We start from the raw sequence: 15,167 nt of genomic DNA, 5'->3' as shown, positions 1-15,167 counted from the left end.
CATAGGGAGCAGAGTCTGTTCATCAGGGTTGTCGTCCTCATCATCCTTGCCTCTTTGTCATCAGGAGAGGTGTCCTCATCGTCGTCCCCTCTACATAAGAAATGGCCCCGAACCATCAGTTTGATTTCCGATGCTTGGTGTGAAATAAAGCTTTGCTTGATTTTCACTTTGTGTCAGCATCGTTCCTTTTTCATGGACCCTAACATTGGGGGCTCTCCCAGGAGCAAACAACGAGAACTGAGCCAGCATCAGAATTTATGGAAAAAGCCTCCAGAGGTGTTTGAATCTTGTCCTTCTGTCTGGTTGAAGCTCCAGGGTATGGTCCTGGGGCAAGATGGACACAGCCATGCTCCCCAGGGCTGGAGTGAATGCAGGGACACCCCATCCCTCTGCTGGTAGATCGACATGGGGTTCGAGTCCCCTAGATGGTCAGAGGGTTCGAGTCCCCCTAGACAGTCACCAGGGGGTTTGAGTCCCACTAGGAAGTCACCAGCGTGTTTGAGTCCCCCTAGGAAGTCAGGGGATTCACGTCCCCCTAGGCAGTCATTGGGGGTTCGAGTCCCTGAAGGGGTCATCGGCGGTTCCAGTCCCCCTAGGCGGTCAGGAGCTTTGAGTCCCCCTAGAAAATCCCCACCGGTGGCAGGACCGCTGGGCCTGCAGTTGTCTATGTCTTGTCTTTTTGTTGTCTGCTGTGTTGTTTGTTGTGTTTGGGGGAATGGGAGAGGCAGAGAGTAAGGGGACTCTGACGTTCGTCTCTATGTTCCTCATAATAGATGTGGGGCTTCTTCCTAACTCATTTCGTGTGTTAAGGGCTATAAATGGAGCCAACTGAGTTTAGTCTAAGTCAGGACAGAGACCTTAAAAACATTCCCAAGCAGCTGCCGAAACTCCCTTTGTTTCGGGGATTTCCTTGCCTTTTCTGGCCCAACATGGACTGCCTAGCCCCTCCCCCTTGCTGGCGGGAAAGCATGGCATCTGAAGTGGAATGGGCCCAGGTGGAAGATGAAATCTGTTAGCAAAGAGATGACTGAACTGATGGTTAATTGTCTGTCTCCAGGTTTTAATGGGTAATGGTTAAAGTAGCTTTCAGAGTCTTTGGTAACTGAAGCTTTGAAGTTTTGCTTGGATGACAAATGGGATGAAGTGCTAGGGCGCTGGTTGCTGGAACTAGGTTTGTGCTTTTGAAAACTGTTGGTAAACATGGTTTGTGCTTAACTGCTATTGCAACAATTCACAATTGGTTCATATTTAGTTTTCACTAGAGATTGAGATGTTTCTAAGAAAATGTAAATGGTTTTCTTTGCCCACCTGGAATTGTAAATGAGATCTCTTTGACTCATAAGGCTTTTCCCTGATATGCTAAGTTACTCAGGAAGTACTGCTAAATCCATGATAAACCTTGGGTTACATTTGGGTAAATGCTGTAAGTACTCCAGAGGTTCTATACATTTTCTAAAGTTTTAATGTTTTGATAAGGGTCATCATTTGATATTTAACCGTTTCTATTCTGAGTTTTTTGTCATTTGTAATTGTTTTAATTCTCTCGTAAGATGAATTCCGCCTTAAAGGAAATTCATATGGGAGACTTTCACAAGAAATACTGTTCCTTGATATACTGAAATCCTGGAACTGAATTTCTGGAAGTAAAAGTTGCAATCACACTAAACCAGAATTAGTACAGTGACTCAAGGTAAGAATGACTCTCCAGGAGCTTTCCTAGAAAGGCTTACTGAAACTTATAAAATGGATAGCCCAATGGACCCTGAGGCACCCGAAAATCAGGGGGCAGTGAATCTTGGTTTTGCCAGTCAGTCAGCCCTGGATTTAAGGAAGAAACTTCAGGAAATTGAAGGATTTGAAGGGAAGAATCTAGATTGAGTTAGTGGGAATAGCAGAAAAAGTGTTTAACAACAAGGATGCATAGGAGGATGAAAAACAGACAAATAGCTGGTTAAGGTTTTGGCATTACATGAGATTGGTAGGGGATAGTATATGGAATGAAAAGCCTAAGCACAGAGAAGGCAGGTGGGAAGACTTAGATTCAGATCAGTGTGATTACTGTAAGGAAAATGGACACTGGGCCTGGGCGTGCTCCAAAAGGAAGACAGCAATGCTGGTCACCAGAGTAAAAATTGAAGAGGAGGGGAAATTAATTGATTTTTTTGGTGGACACGAGAGCCCAGTTTTCATCATTACTTAAACCTATCGGAAAACTATCTGGAGAGGACGTTGGGGTATAAAGAGCAAATGGCGCTGAGAGACATAAATGGACAACAGAAAGGACTTTAAATTTGGCCTTGGGATTGTTGAACCAACCTTTTAATCCAGGGAGGAATCCCACCTGTTCATGGTGGATAATCTTAATAATGTGCTGCTGGATTCTATTTGCTAGGATCTTGTTGAGAATCTTAGCATCCATATTCATCAGTGATATTGGTCTGAAATTCTCCTTTTTGGTAGGGTTTTTGCATGGTTTGGGGATCAGGGTAATGCAGGCTTCATAAAAAGAGTTTGGAAGTTTTCCTTCTACTTCAATTTTTTGGAACAGCTTCAGGAGAATGGGTGTTAGTTCTTCATGGAAAGTTTGGTAGAATTCCCCAGGGAATCCGTCAGGTCCTGGGCTCTTGTTTTTTGGGAGGTTTTTGATCACTGCTTCAATCTCATTACTAGATATCAGTCTTCAGGTTGTCAATTTCTTCCTGGTTCAATTTTGGGAGTTCATAGTTTTCCAGGAATGCATCCATTTCATCTAGGTTGCTTAGCTTATTGGCATATAACTGTTGGTAATAATTTCTGATGATTGTTTCTATTTCCTTGGTGTTAGTTGTGATCTCTCCCTTTTCATTCATAATTTTATTAATTCGGGCTTTCCCTATTTTCTTTTGGATTAGTGTGGCCAATGGTTTATCGATCTTATTGATTCTTTCAAAAAACCAGCTTCTAGTTTCATTGATACGTTCGACTGTATCTCTGGTTTCTACCTCATTGATCTCTGTTCTAATCTTGATTATTTCCCTTCTTGCGTGTGTAGTTGGTTTGATTTGTTGTTGATTCTCCAGTTCTTTAAGGTGTAGAGACAGCTGATGTATTCTGGATTTTTCAATTTTTTTGAGGGAGGCTTGGATGGCTATGTATTTGCCCCTTAGAGCCGCCTTTGCAAGGTTGGTTCAACTTCTGCAAATCAATCAATGTGATAGAACAAATCAATAAGAGAAGAGAGAAGAACCACATGGTCCTCTCAATTGATGTAAAGCATTTGACAAAATCCAGCATCTGTTCCTGATGAAAATGCTTCAAAGTATGGGGAAAGAGGGAACATTCCTGAACTTCATAAAATCTATCTATGAAAGACCCACAGCAAATATCTTCTTCAATGTCAAAAAGCTTGTAGCCTTCCTGCTGAGATCAGGAACATGCCAAGGATGCCCACTCTCACCACTCTTGTTCAACATAGTATTAAAAGTCCTAGCAACGGGAATCAGACAACAAAGAGAAATAAAATGTATCAAAACTGGCAATGAAGAAGTCAAACTCTCTTCACAGATGACATGATTCTTTATATGGAAAACCCCAAAGACACCACCCCCAAACTACTAGAACTCATACAGAAATTCTGTAACGTGGCAGGATACAAAGTCAATATACAGAAATCAGTGGCTTTCTTATACAGTAACAATGAAAATACAAAAATGGAAATTAAAGAATCGACTCCAGGGGGAGGAGTCAAGATGGCGGAGAAGTAGCAGCCTGAGACTACATCAGGTAACAGGAGATCAGCTCGATAGCTTATCTAAACATAGCAAACACCTACAAATCCAACGGGAGAGCGAAAAGAAGAAGAACAGCAACTCTAGAAACAGAAAATCAACCACTTTCTGAAAGGTAGGACTGGCGGAGAAGTGAATCTAAAACGACTGGAAGATAGACCGCGGGGGGAGGGGCCGGCTCCCGGCAAGCGGCGGAGGAACGGAGCACAAAATCAGGAATTTTAAAAGTCTGTTCCACTGAGGGACATTGCTCCAGAGGCTAAACCAGGGTGAAGCCCACGCGGGGTCAGCGTGGCCCCAGGCCCCGCAAGGTCACAGAAGGATTGGGGGTGTCAGAGTGTCGGAGAGCTCGCAGGTATTAGAACGGAGAAACCGGCTGCAAAGACAGAGCCGAGGACTGAACTCTCAGCTCGGGGTTACCTTGAACTGGTCGCGGGCTGGGTGAGCTCGGAGCGCGGCTAGAGGCTGGGGATACGGGAGTGATTGGGTGCTGTCCTCTGGGGGCGCACTGAGGAGTGGGGCCCCAGGCTCTCGGCTCCTCCGGGCCGGAGACTGGGAGGCCGCCATTTTCATTCCCGTCCTCCGGAACTCTACGGAAAGCGTTCAGGGAACAGAAGCTCCCAAAAGCGAACCCGAGCCGATTACTTAGTCCGGCCGCCGGTAAGGGCGGTGCAATCCCGCCTCGGGCAAAGACACTTGAGAGTCACTACAACAGGCCCCTCCCCCAGAAGATCAACAAAATATCCAGCCAGGACGAAGTTCATCTATCAAGGAGAAAGCAGATTCAATTCCTAAGACAGCAGAGCAATTCCAGAGGAGGAGAAAGCAAAGCACGGAACTCATGGCTTTCTCCCCATGATTCTTTAGTCTTGCGGCTACTTCAATTTTTTTTTCTTTTTTCAATTTTTTATTTTTTTTCTTTTTTCAATTTTTTTTCTTTTTTCTTTTTTCTTCTTCTGCTAAATTTTTTTAAAAACTTTTACCCTTTTCTTTTTTAACGTTTTTTGACTAGTTCATCTAAATATATATATTTTTTCTTTCTTTTTTATATTTTTTTATTTGTTTTATTTCTTAAATTTTTTTTTTTTTTTTCAGAACCTGTTTTTTATCCCCTTCCCCCCCCCCACAATTTGGGGTCTCTTCTGATTTGGTTACAGCGCATTTTTCCGGGGTCTTTGCCACCCTATTAGTAGTTTATTTGCTCCTTCATATCCTCTTATCTGGACAAAATGACAAGGCGGAAAAAATCACCACAAACAAAAGAACAAGAGACAGTACCGAAGTCTAGGGACCTAATCAACACAGACATTGGTAATATGTCAGATCAAGAGTTCAGAATGACGATTCTGAACATTCTAGCCGGGCTCGAAAAAGGCATGGAAGATATTAGAGAAACCCTCTCTGGAGATATTAAAGCCCTTTCTGGAGAAATTAAAGAACTAAAGTCTAACCAAGTTGAAATCAAAAAAGCTATTAATGAGGTGCAATCAAAAATGGAGGCTCTCACTGCTAGGACCAATGAGGCAGAAGAAAGAATTAGTGATCTAGAAGACCAAATGACAGAGAATAAGGAAGCCGAGCAAAAGAGGGACAAACAGCTACTGGACCATGAGGGGAGAATTCGAGAGATAAGTGACACCATAAGACGAAACAACATTAGAATAATTGGGATTCCAGAAGAAGAAGAAACAGAGAGGGGAGCAGAGGGTCTATTGGAGAGAATCATTGGAGAGAATTTCCCTAATATGGCAAAGGGAACAAGCATTAAAATCCAGAAGATGCAGAGAACCCCCCTCAAAGTCAACAAGAATAGGTCCACACCCCGTCACCTAATAGTAAAATTGACAAGTCTTAGTGACAAAGAGAAAATCCTGAAAGCAGCCCGAGAAAAGAAATCAGTAACATACAATGGTAAAAATATTAGATTGGCGGCAGACTTATCCACAGAGACCTGGCAGGCCAGAAAGAGCTGGCATGATATATTCAGAGCACTCAACGAGAAAAACATGCAGCCAAGAATACTCTATCCAGCTAGGCTATAATTGAAAATAGAAGGAGAGATCAAAAGCTTCCAGGACAAACAAAAACTGAAAGAATTTGCAAACACCAAACCAGGTCTCCAGGAAATATTGAAAGGGGTCCTCTAAGCAAAGAGAGAGCCTAAAAGTAGTAGATCAGAAAGGTACAGAGACAATATACAGTAACAGTCACCTTACAGGCTACTAATGGCACTAAATTCATATCTCTCAATAGTTACCATGAATGTTAATGGGCTAAATGCCCCAATCAAAAGACACAGGGTATCAGAATGGATAAAAAAACAAAACCCATCAGTATGTTGCCTACAAGAAACTCATTTTAGACGCGAAGACACCTCCAGATTTAAAGTTAGGGGGTGGAAAACAATTTACCATGCTAATGGGCATCAGAAGAAAGCAGGCGTGGCAATCCTTATATCAGATCAATTAGATTTCAAGCCAAAGACTATAATAAGAGATGAGGAAGGACACTATATCCTACTCAAAGGGTCTGTCCAACAAGAAGATCCAACAATTTTAAATATCTATGCCCCTAACGTGGGAGCAGCCAACTATATCAACCAATTAATAACAAAATCAAAGAAACACATCAATAATAATACAATAATAGTAGGGGACTTTAACACTCCCCTCACTGAAATGGACAGATCATCCAAGCAAAATATCAACAAGGAAATAAAGGCCTTCAATGACACACTGGACCAGATGGACATCACAGATATATTCAGAACATTTCATCCCAAAGCAACAGAATACACATTCTTCTCTAGTGCATATGGAACCTTCTCCAGAATAGATCACATCCTGGGTCACAAATCAGGTCTCAACCGGTATCAAAAGATTAGGATTATCCCCTGCATATTTTCAGACCACAATGCTCTGAAGCTAGAACTCAATCACAAGACGAAAGCTGGAAAGAACCCAAATACATGGAGACTAAACAGCATCCTTCTAAAGAATGAATGGGTCAACCAGGAAATTAAAGAAGAATTGAAAAAATTCATGGAAACAAATGATAATGAAAACACAACAGTGCAAAATCTGTGGGACACAGCAAAGGCAGTCCTGAGAGGAAAATATATAACAGTACAAGCCTTTCTCAAGAAACAAGAAATGTCTCAAGTACACAACCTAACCCTACAGGTAAAGGAGCTGGAGAAAGAACAAGAAAGAAACCCTAAACCCAGCAGGAGAAGAGAAATCATAAAGATCAGAGCAGAAATCAATGAAATAGAAACAAAAACAACAATACAAAAAATCAATGAAACTAGGAGCTGGTTCTTTGAAAGAATCAATAGATTGATAAACCCCTGGCCAGACTCATCAAAAAGAAAAGAGAAAGGACCCAAATCAATAAAATCATGAATGAAAGAGGAGAGATCACAACTAACACCCAAGAAATACAGACAATTATAAGAACATACTATGAGCAACTCTACGCCAACAAATTGGACAATCTGGAAGAAATGGATGCATTCCTAGAGACATATAAACTACCACAACTGAACCAGGAAGAAATAGAAAACCTGAACAGGCCCATAACCAGTAAGGAGATTGAAACAGTCATCAAAAATCTCCAAACAAACAAAAGCCCAGGGCCAGACGGCTTCCCAGGGGAATTCGACCAAACATTTAAAGAAGAACTCATTCCTATTCTCCTGAAACTGTTCCAAAAAATAGAAATGGAAGGAAAACTTCCAAACTCATTCTATGAGGCCAGCATCACCTTGATCCCAAAACCAGACAAGGATCCCACCAAAAAAGAGAACTACAGACCAATATGCTTGATGAACACAGACGCAAAAATTCTCGCCAAAATACTAGCCAATAGGATTCAACAGTACATTAAAAGGATTATTCACCACGATCAAGTGGGATTTATTCCAGGGCTGCAGGGTTGGTTCAACATCCGCAAATCAATCAATGTGATAGAACACATTAATAAAAGAAAGAACAAGAACCATATGATACTCTCAATAGATGCTGAAAAAGCATTTGACAAAGTACAGCATCCCTTCCTGATCAAAACTCTTCAAAGTGTAGGGATAGAGGGCACATACCTCAATATTATCAAAGCCATCTATGAAAAACCCACCGCAAATATCATTCTCAATGGAGAAAAACTGAAAGCTTTTACGCTAAGGTCAGGAACACGGCAGGGATGTCCATTATCACCACTGCTATTCAACATAGTACTAGAAGTCCTAGCCTCAGCAATCAGACAACAAAAAGAAATTAAAGGCATCCAAATTGGTAAAGAAGAAGTCAAACTATCACTCTTCGTAGATGATATGATACTATATGTGGAAAACCTAAAAGACTCCACTCCAAAACTGCTAGAACTTGTACAGGAATTCAGTAAAGTGTCAGGATATAAAATCAATGCACAGAAATCAGTTGCATTTCTGTACACCAACAACAAGACTGAAGAAAGAGAAATTAAGGAGTCAATCCCATTTACAATTGTACCCAAAACTATAAGATACCTAGGAATAAACCTAACCAAAGAGACTAAGAATCTATACACAGAAAATTATAAAGTACTCATGAAAGAAATTGAGGAAGACACAAAAAAATGGAAAAATCTTCCATGCTCCTGGATTGGAAGAATAAATATTGTGAAAATGTCTATGCTACCTAAAGCAATCTACACATTTAATGCAATCCCTATCAAAATACCATCCATTTTTTTCAAAGAAATGGAACAAATAATCCTAAAATTTATATGGAACCAGAAAAGACCTCGAATAGCCAAAGGAATATTGAAGAACAAAGCCAAAGTTGGTGGCATCACAATTCCGGACTTCAAGCTCTATTACAAAGCTGTCATCATCAAGACAGCATGGTACTGGCACAAAAATAGACACATAGACCAGTGGAACAGAATAGAGAGCCCAGAAATCGACCCCCAACTCTATGGTCAACTAATCTTCGACAAAGCAGGAAAGAATGTCCAATGGAAAAAAGACAGCCTCTTCAATAAATGGTGCTGGGAAAATTGGACAGCCACATGCAGAAAAATGAAATTGGACCACTTCCTTACACCACACACGAAAATAGACTCCAAATGGATGAAGGACCTCAATGTGAGAAAGGAATCCATCAAAATCCTTGAGGAGAACGCAGGCAGCAAACTCTTCGACCTCAGCCGCAGCAACATCTTCCTAGGAACAACGGCAAAGGCAAGGGAAGCAAGGGCGAATATGAACTATTGGGATTTCATCAAGATCAAAAGCTTTTGCACAGCAAAGGAAACAGTTAACAAAACCAAAAGACAGCTGACAGAATGGGAGAAGATATTTGCAAACGACATATCAGATGAAGGGCTAGTATCCAAAATCTATAAGGAACTTAGCAAACTCAACACCCAAAGAACAAACAATCCAATCAAGAAATGGGCAGAGGACATGAACAGACATTTCTGCAAAGAAGACATCCAGATGGCCAACAGACACATGAAAAAGTGCTCCACATCACTCGGCATCAGGGAAATACAAATCAAAACCACAATGAGATATCACCTCACACCAGTCAGAATGGCTAAAATGAACAAGTCAGGAAATGACAGGTGCTGGCAAGGATGTGGAGAAAGGGGAACCCTCCTCCACTGTTGGTGGGAATGCAAGCTGGTCCAACCACTCTGGAAAACAGCATGGAGGTTCCTCAAAATGTTGAAAATAGAACTACCCTATGACCCAGCAATTGCACTACTGGGTATTTACCCTAAAGATACAAACATAGTGATCCGAAGGGGCACGTGTACCCGAATGTTTATAGCAGCAATGTCTACAATAGCCAGACTATGGAAAGAACCTAGATGTCCATCAACAGATGAATGGATCAAGAAGATGTGGTATATATACACAATGGAATACTATGCAGCCATCAAAAGAAATGAAATCTTGCCATTTGCGACGACGTGGATGGAACTAGAGCGTATCATGCTTAGTGAAATAAGTCAATCGGAGGAAGACAACTATCATATGATCTCCCTGATATGAGGACATGGAGAAGCAACATGGGGGGTATTGGGATAGGAGAAGAATAAATGAAACAAGATGGGATTGGGAGGGAGACAAACCATAAATGACTCTTAATCTCACAAAACAAACTGGGGGTTGCTGGGGGGAGGTGGGATTGGGAGAGGGGGAGTGGGCTATGGACATTGGGGAGGGGAGGCTAACCATAAGAGACTATGGACTCTGAAAAACAACCTGAGGGTTTTGAAGGGTCAGGGGTGGGAGGTTGGGGGAACAGGTGGTGGGTGATGGGGAGGGCATGTTTTGCATGGAGCACTGGGTGTTGTGCAAAAAGAATGAATACTATTACGCTGAAAAAATAAATAAAAAGGGAAAAAAAAAAGAATCGACTCCATTTACTATAGCACCAAGAACCATAAGATACCTGGGAATAAACCTAACCAAAGAAGTGAAGGACCTATACTCGAGGAACTACAGAACACTCATGAAAGAAATTGAAGAAGACACAAAAAGATGGAAGACCGTTCCATGCTCTTGGATTGGAAGAATAAACATTGTTAAAATGGCTATACTGCCTAGAGCAATCTATACTTTTAATGCCATTCCGATCAAAATTCCACCAGTATTTTTCAGAGAGCTGAAGCAAATAATCCTAAAATTTGTATGGAATCAGAAGAGCCCCCGAATTGCTATGGAAATGTTGGAATACAAAAACAAAACTGGCGGCATCACGTTACCCGATTTCAAGCTTTACTACAAAGCTGTGATCACCAAAACAGCGTGGTGCTGGCATAAAAACAGACACATAGACCAGTGGAACAGAGTGGAGATCCCAGATATGGATGCTCAACTCTATGTTCAAATAATCTTCGACAAAACAGGAAAAAATATACAATGGAAAAAAGTCAGTCTCTTCAATAAATGGTTCTGGGAAAACTGGACAGTGATATGTAGAAGAATGAAACTCGACCATTCTCTTACACCGTACACAAAAATAAACTCAAAATGGATAAAAGACCTCAACGTGAGACAGGAATCCATCGGAATCCTAGAGTAGAACATAGGCAGTAACCTTTTCAATATCAGCCACAGCAACTTCTTTCAAGATATGTCTCCAAAGGCAAAGGAAACAAAAGCAAAAATGAACTTTTGGGATTTCATCAAGATCGAAACCTTCTGCACAGCAAAGGAAATAGTCAACAAAACAAAAAGGCAACCCACGGAATGGGAGAAGATATTTGCAAATGACAGTACAGACAAAATGTTGCTATCCAGGATCTATAAAGAACTCCTCAAACTCAACACACACAAAACAGATAATCATATTAAAAAATGGGCAGAAGATATGAATAGACACTCTCCAATGAAGACATGCAAATGGCTATCAGACACATGAAAAAATGTTCATCGTCACTAGCCATCAGGGAGATTCAAATTAAAACCACATTGAGATACCACCTGACACCAGTTAGAATGGCCAAAATTAGCAAGACAGGAAACAACGATTGTTGGAGAGGATGTGCAGAAAGGGGAACCCTCTTCCACTCTGGGTGGGAATGCAAGTTGGTGTAGCCACTTTGGAGAACAGTGTGGAGATTTCTCAAGAAATTAAAAAGAGAGCTTACCTATGACCCTGTAATTGCACTGCTGGGTATTTACCACAAAGATACAGAGGGAATGAAAAGAAGAGCCATCTGTACCCCAATGTTTATTGCAGCAATGGCCACGGTCGCCAAACTTTGGAAAGAACCAAGATGCCCTTCAACGGACGAATGGATAAGGAAGATGTGATACATATACACAATGGAGTATTATGCCTCCATCAGAAAGGATGAATACCCAACTTTTGTAGCAACGTGGACAGGACTGGAAGAGATTATGCTGAGCGAAATAAGTCAAGCAGAGAGAGTCAAGTATCATATGCTCTCACTTATTTGTGGAGCATAACAAATAACATGCACAACATAGGGAGATGGAGAGGAGAAGGGAGTTGAGGGAAATTGGAAGCGGAGACGAACCATGAGAGACTATGGACTCTGAAAAACAACAGGAGGGTTTTGAAGGGGCGGGGTGTGGGAGGTTGAGGAACAAGGTGGTGGGTTATAGGGAGGGCACATACTGCATGGAGCACTGGGTGTGGTGCAAAAAGAATGAATACTGTTACGTTGAAAATAAATAAATTAAAAAAATATTTTAAAAAAATTGGCCTTGGGATTAGTGTAACATCAATTTTGGTCCTCCCTAATGCCCCATATAACTTGATGGGAAGAGATCTCCTCCAGAAGTTACGAGCTGGCATTCAGTTCTCAGGAGGATACATGCCTGTAACCTTGAGACAACCCACTGTACAGGTGCTTATGGCAGTAGTAGATGAATACCTCCTTTACGAGCCAGTCTCAAAACCAGAGGAGACAAAGGCGTTGAGCCTTCTCCAAATTCTACAGGTCGAGTTTCCCAAGGTCTGGGCAGAAGGGAGGCCCTCTGGCTTTGCCAGGGTACAACCTCCCATCGTGGTACAATTAAAGGCAATGGCTACGGCTGTTCACGTTTGGAAGCACCCCCTTCCCTGGGAGGCAAAGGAAGGGATCAGAAAACCCATTAACCACCTGTGAGGAGACGCGATCCTAGTTCTTGCAAATCTCCATGGAATACACCTTTGCTGCCCATCAAAAAGGCCGAGATTGGAGAGAACTGATGCATTCAGGACTTATGGGAAGTCAATAAACGGGTTGAAGGTATCCACCCGACGGTGCCTAACCACTATACACTACGCTCCCTCCTGGGTCCCAAAAGAACTGTGTATATCATCTTAGGTCTCAAGGTGCATTTTTCTGCATACTTTTAGCAAGAGAATCTCAACCCCTTTTTGCTCTTGAGTTGTCTGACCCACAGGAAGGAATCCACGGCCAGCTCACCTGGACAAGACTTCCATAAGAAAGGACTGTGGGGAGGTCCTAACCCAAGTTGCAGGAATAAGGCCAGATCTCAGAGACACTCCCCTCTCAGGTGCCGAGATGACTCTGTTCACAGATGGGAGTAGCTTCATGGTCAATGGAAAGAGGTATGGGGGATCTGTGGTAGTTTCTCCTGAGCAGAAACTGGACAACAGCCCTGCAACATGGAACTTCGGCAAAAAAGTGGAACTGATTGCACTCACTAAGACACTGCTGATGTCCAAAGGTAAAACCGCCAACATCTATACAGACAGCAGGTATGCCTTTGTTACTCTCCATATACATTGGGCTATTTATAAAGAAGGGGGCCTATTAACAGCACAAGGAAAAGGAATTAAAAACAGAGGAGAAATATTGGCTCTCCTCCAGGCTATTTGGGACCCAAAAGAGGTGGCCGTTATGCATTGCCCGGGACACCAAAAGGGGACTGATCTGATTTCAAAAGGAAGCCAATTAGCAGATCAAGCCACTAAGCAAACAGCCTGAGAAACAGTGCAAGAACTGTTTATACTCCCGGCGCCAGCCCTACCAGAAAAACTGAACTATTCAGGAAAGTTTTAAAGTATTGACAAATGTAGGTTAAATTTGACTATGAAGGGGACTGGGCTAAGACTGAAGCAGGAAAAATAATTCTTCCTCAAAAACGAGGCAAAAAGTTAGTAGACCATACATCAGGTTACTCATTTGGGGATACACAAACTCAAAGAGCTTATAGGCAAGCAGTTCCAGGTTTCTAAATTAGGGCGTATGGTTCAGGATGTAGTTGATAGATGTGCACAATGCCAGGCAGTTAATGTGGGAAGAACTAAAATGGGAAGAGGGAAAAGCGAAAGAGGTAAGGAACCAGGAATTTATTGGGAAATAGATTTTACAGAAATGAAACCTTGAAAATATGGGCACAAGTACATGTTAGCTTTTGTAGATTCCTTTTCAGGCTGGGTAGAGGCTTTTCCTGCCAAACATGAGACGGCAGGGGTGGTAGCCAAAAATTTACCAGAGGAAATTATTCCCAGGTTTGTGCTGCCTCTTGCAATTGGGTCAAACAATGGCCCTGCATTTGTGAGTTCAATCTCACAGGCATTGGCCAAGGCCTTGGGCACTAATTGGAACTACCTTGTGCCTACCAGCCCCAGAGTTCCAGGCAAGTAGAGGGAATGAACCAGACTCTTAAAGAGACCTTGACAAACTAATTCTGCAGACTAGCGGTGGAAGGGTGGATCTCCTTCCTTTCGCCCTCCTCAGGGCACGATGTACACCCTATTTAAGCAAGGTGATACCATTTGAAATAATGTTTGGAGACCCCCCCCCCGTCCTCGTTTTGATGGCACCTACCCCATGAGGAAAGATGTCGTAGCAGAATTCACCACATGGATGCCTGGAAAGTCCAGATCTGCTTAGTCTTCCAGCTCAGGAACAAGGCCCTTTCAATCTGGTGGCTCTGGGGTAAAGTGCCCAGGGGCATGAGGTGACAGAAAGCCTCATTCTGATGGTTCACAATGCTGGCTTGTGTCCAGGGAGACCTTAGCATGTGGGGGCACTCAGGCGCGTTGCAGGATTCTCCTCCCCTGAGGGTTGGACGCAGCTCCCTAGAGAAAGGTTGCCCTCTGGGGACAGGAGGTGTTCTGTTTTGTGACTCAGGGATCAAGTGTTGGACCATATGTAGGTATTTCTGAATTTGCATCTGTACACAGATGCCTAAAAACCTCAGCCAGGTTTCCATTGAGGTCCTAGGGGTATTTCAGGTTCAATCTTCTGACTCAGGGCCATTGACGTGGGTATCTACCTGGAGGTAGGTGTCTGGCATGTGTCCAAATGCACATTTTTTCCATGTCGGGCAATGAATATGGGTGGGGGTGCTCAGGGACATTATAGGTGTCTCCCAATCTAGAGTGTTTGTGCAAATTTGATGGGCAGATTTTCCTTCAGGTAGGCTGTCAGAGTGCTGTGCTGTGGCTCCAGAGGGCCCATCCTGGAGGACCTGTTGGCCAGGGCTTTGGGTACAAAAGTCTGCAAAGACAAACTCAGTTTAGGGTTTGGGGTGAGGTGATGGCAGGCCCGATCTGCCAACCCTGAGGGCAGTGCCGCGTGATCTTAAATGAGGGCAACGGAGCGTGAGCAAGGCTTTTCTGTCTGGGTTGTGTATCTTGGTTGGTCACGGAGAGGAGCAGTAGCCTCATGGGTCCATGGGAGATTTTGCCTCTGCGTGGATTCTGCCAGTTCCCAAGGGTTTGGTTTCTTTCGGGGGGAAGGAAAGAGTGCTGTTTTCCATCTCAGGAGGCCCGCCATAGCAGGCACTCAAGAGTCAGCTTCTGAGTCTGGGCTCTGGAGAACCCGAGCGAGGGTGAGGATTTGGGCCTAGGGACCTGTCAGGCTTGATATGCAGACTCCTGGTCCAGCTCGCGTGGTGGCTGGTTTGAAAGCAGGCTC

Source organism: Meles meles, chromosome 16 (assembly GCF_922984935.1).
Source record: "Meles meles chromosome 16, mMelMel3.1 paternal haplotype, whole genome shotgun sequence".
NCBI classification, from domain to species: domain Eukaryota; kingdom Metazoa; phylum Chordata; class Mammalia; order Carnivora; family Mustelidae; genus Meles; species Meles meles.
This window is presented reverse-complemented; position numbering follows the sequence as displayed.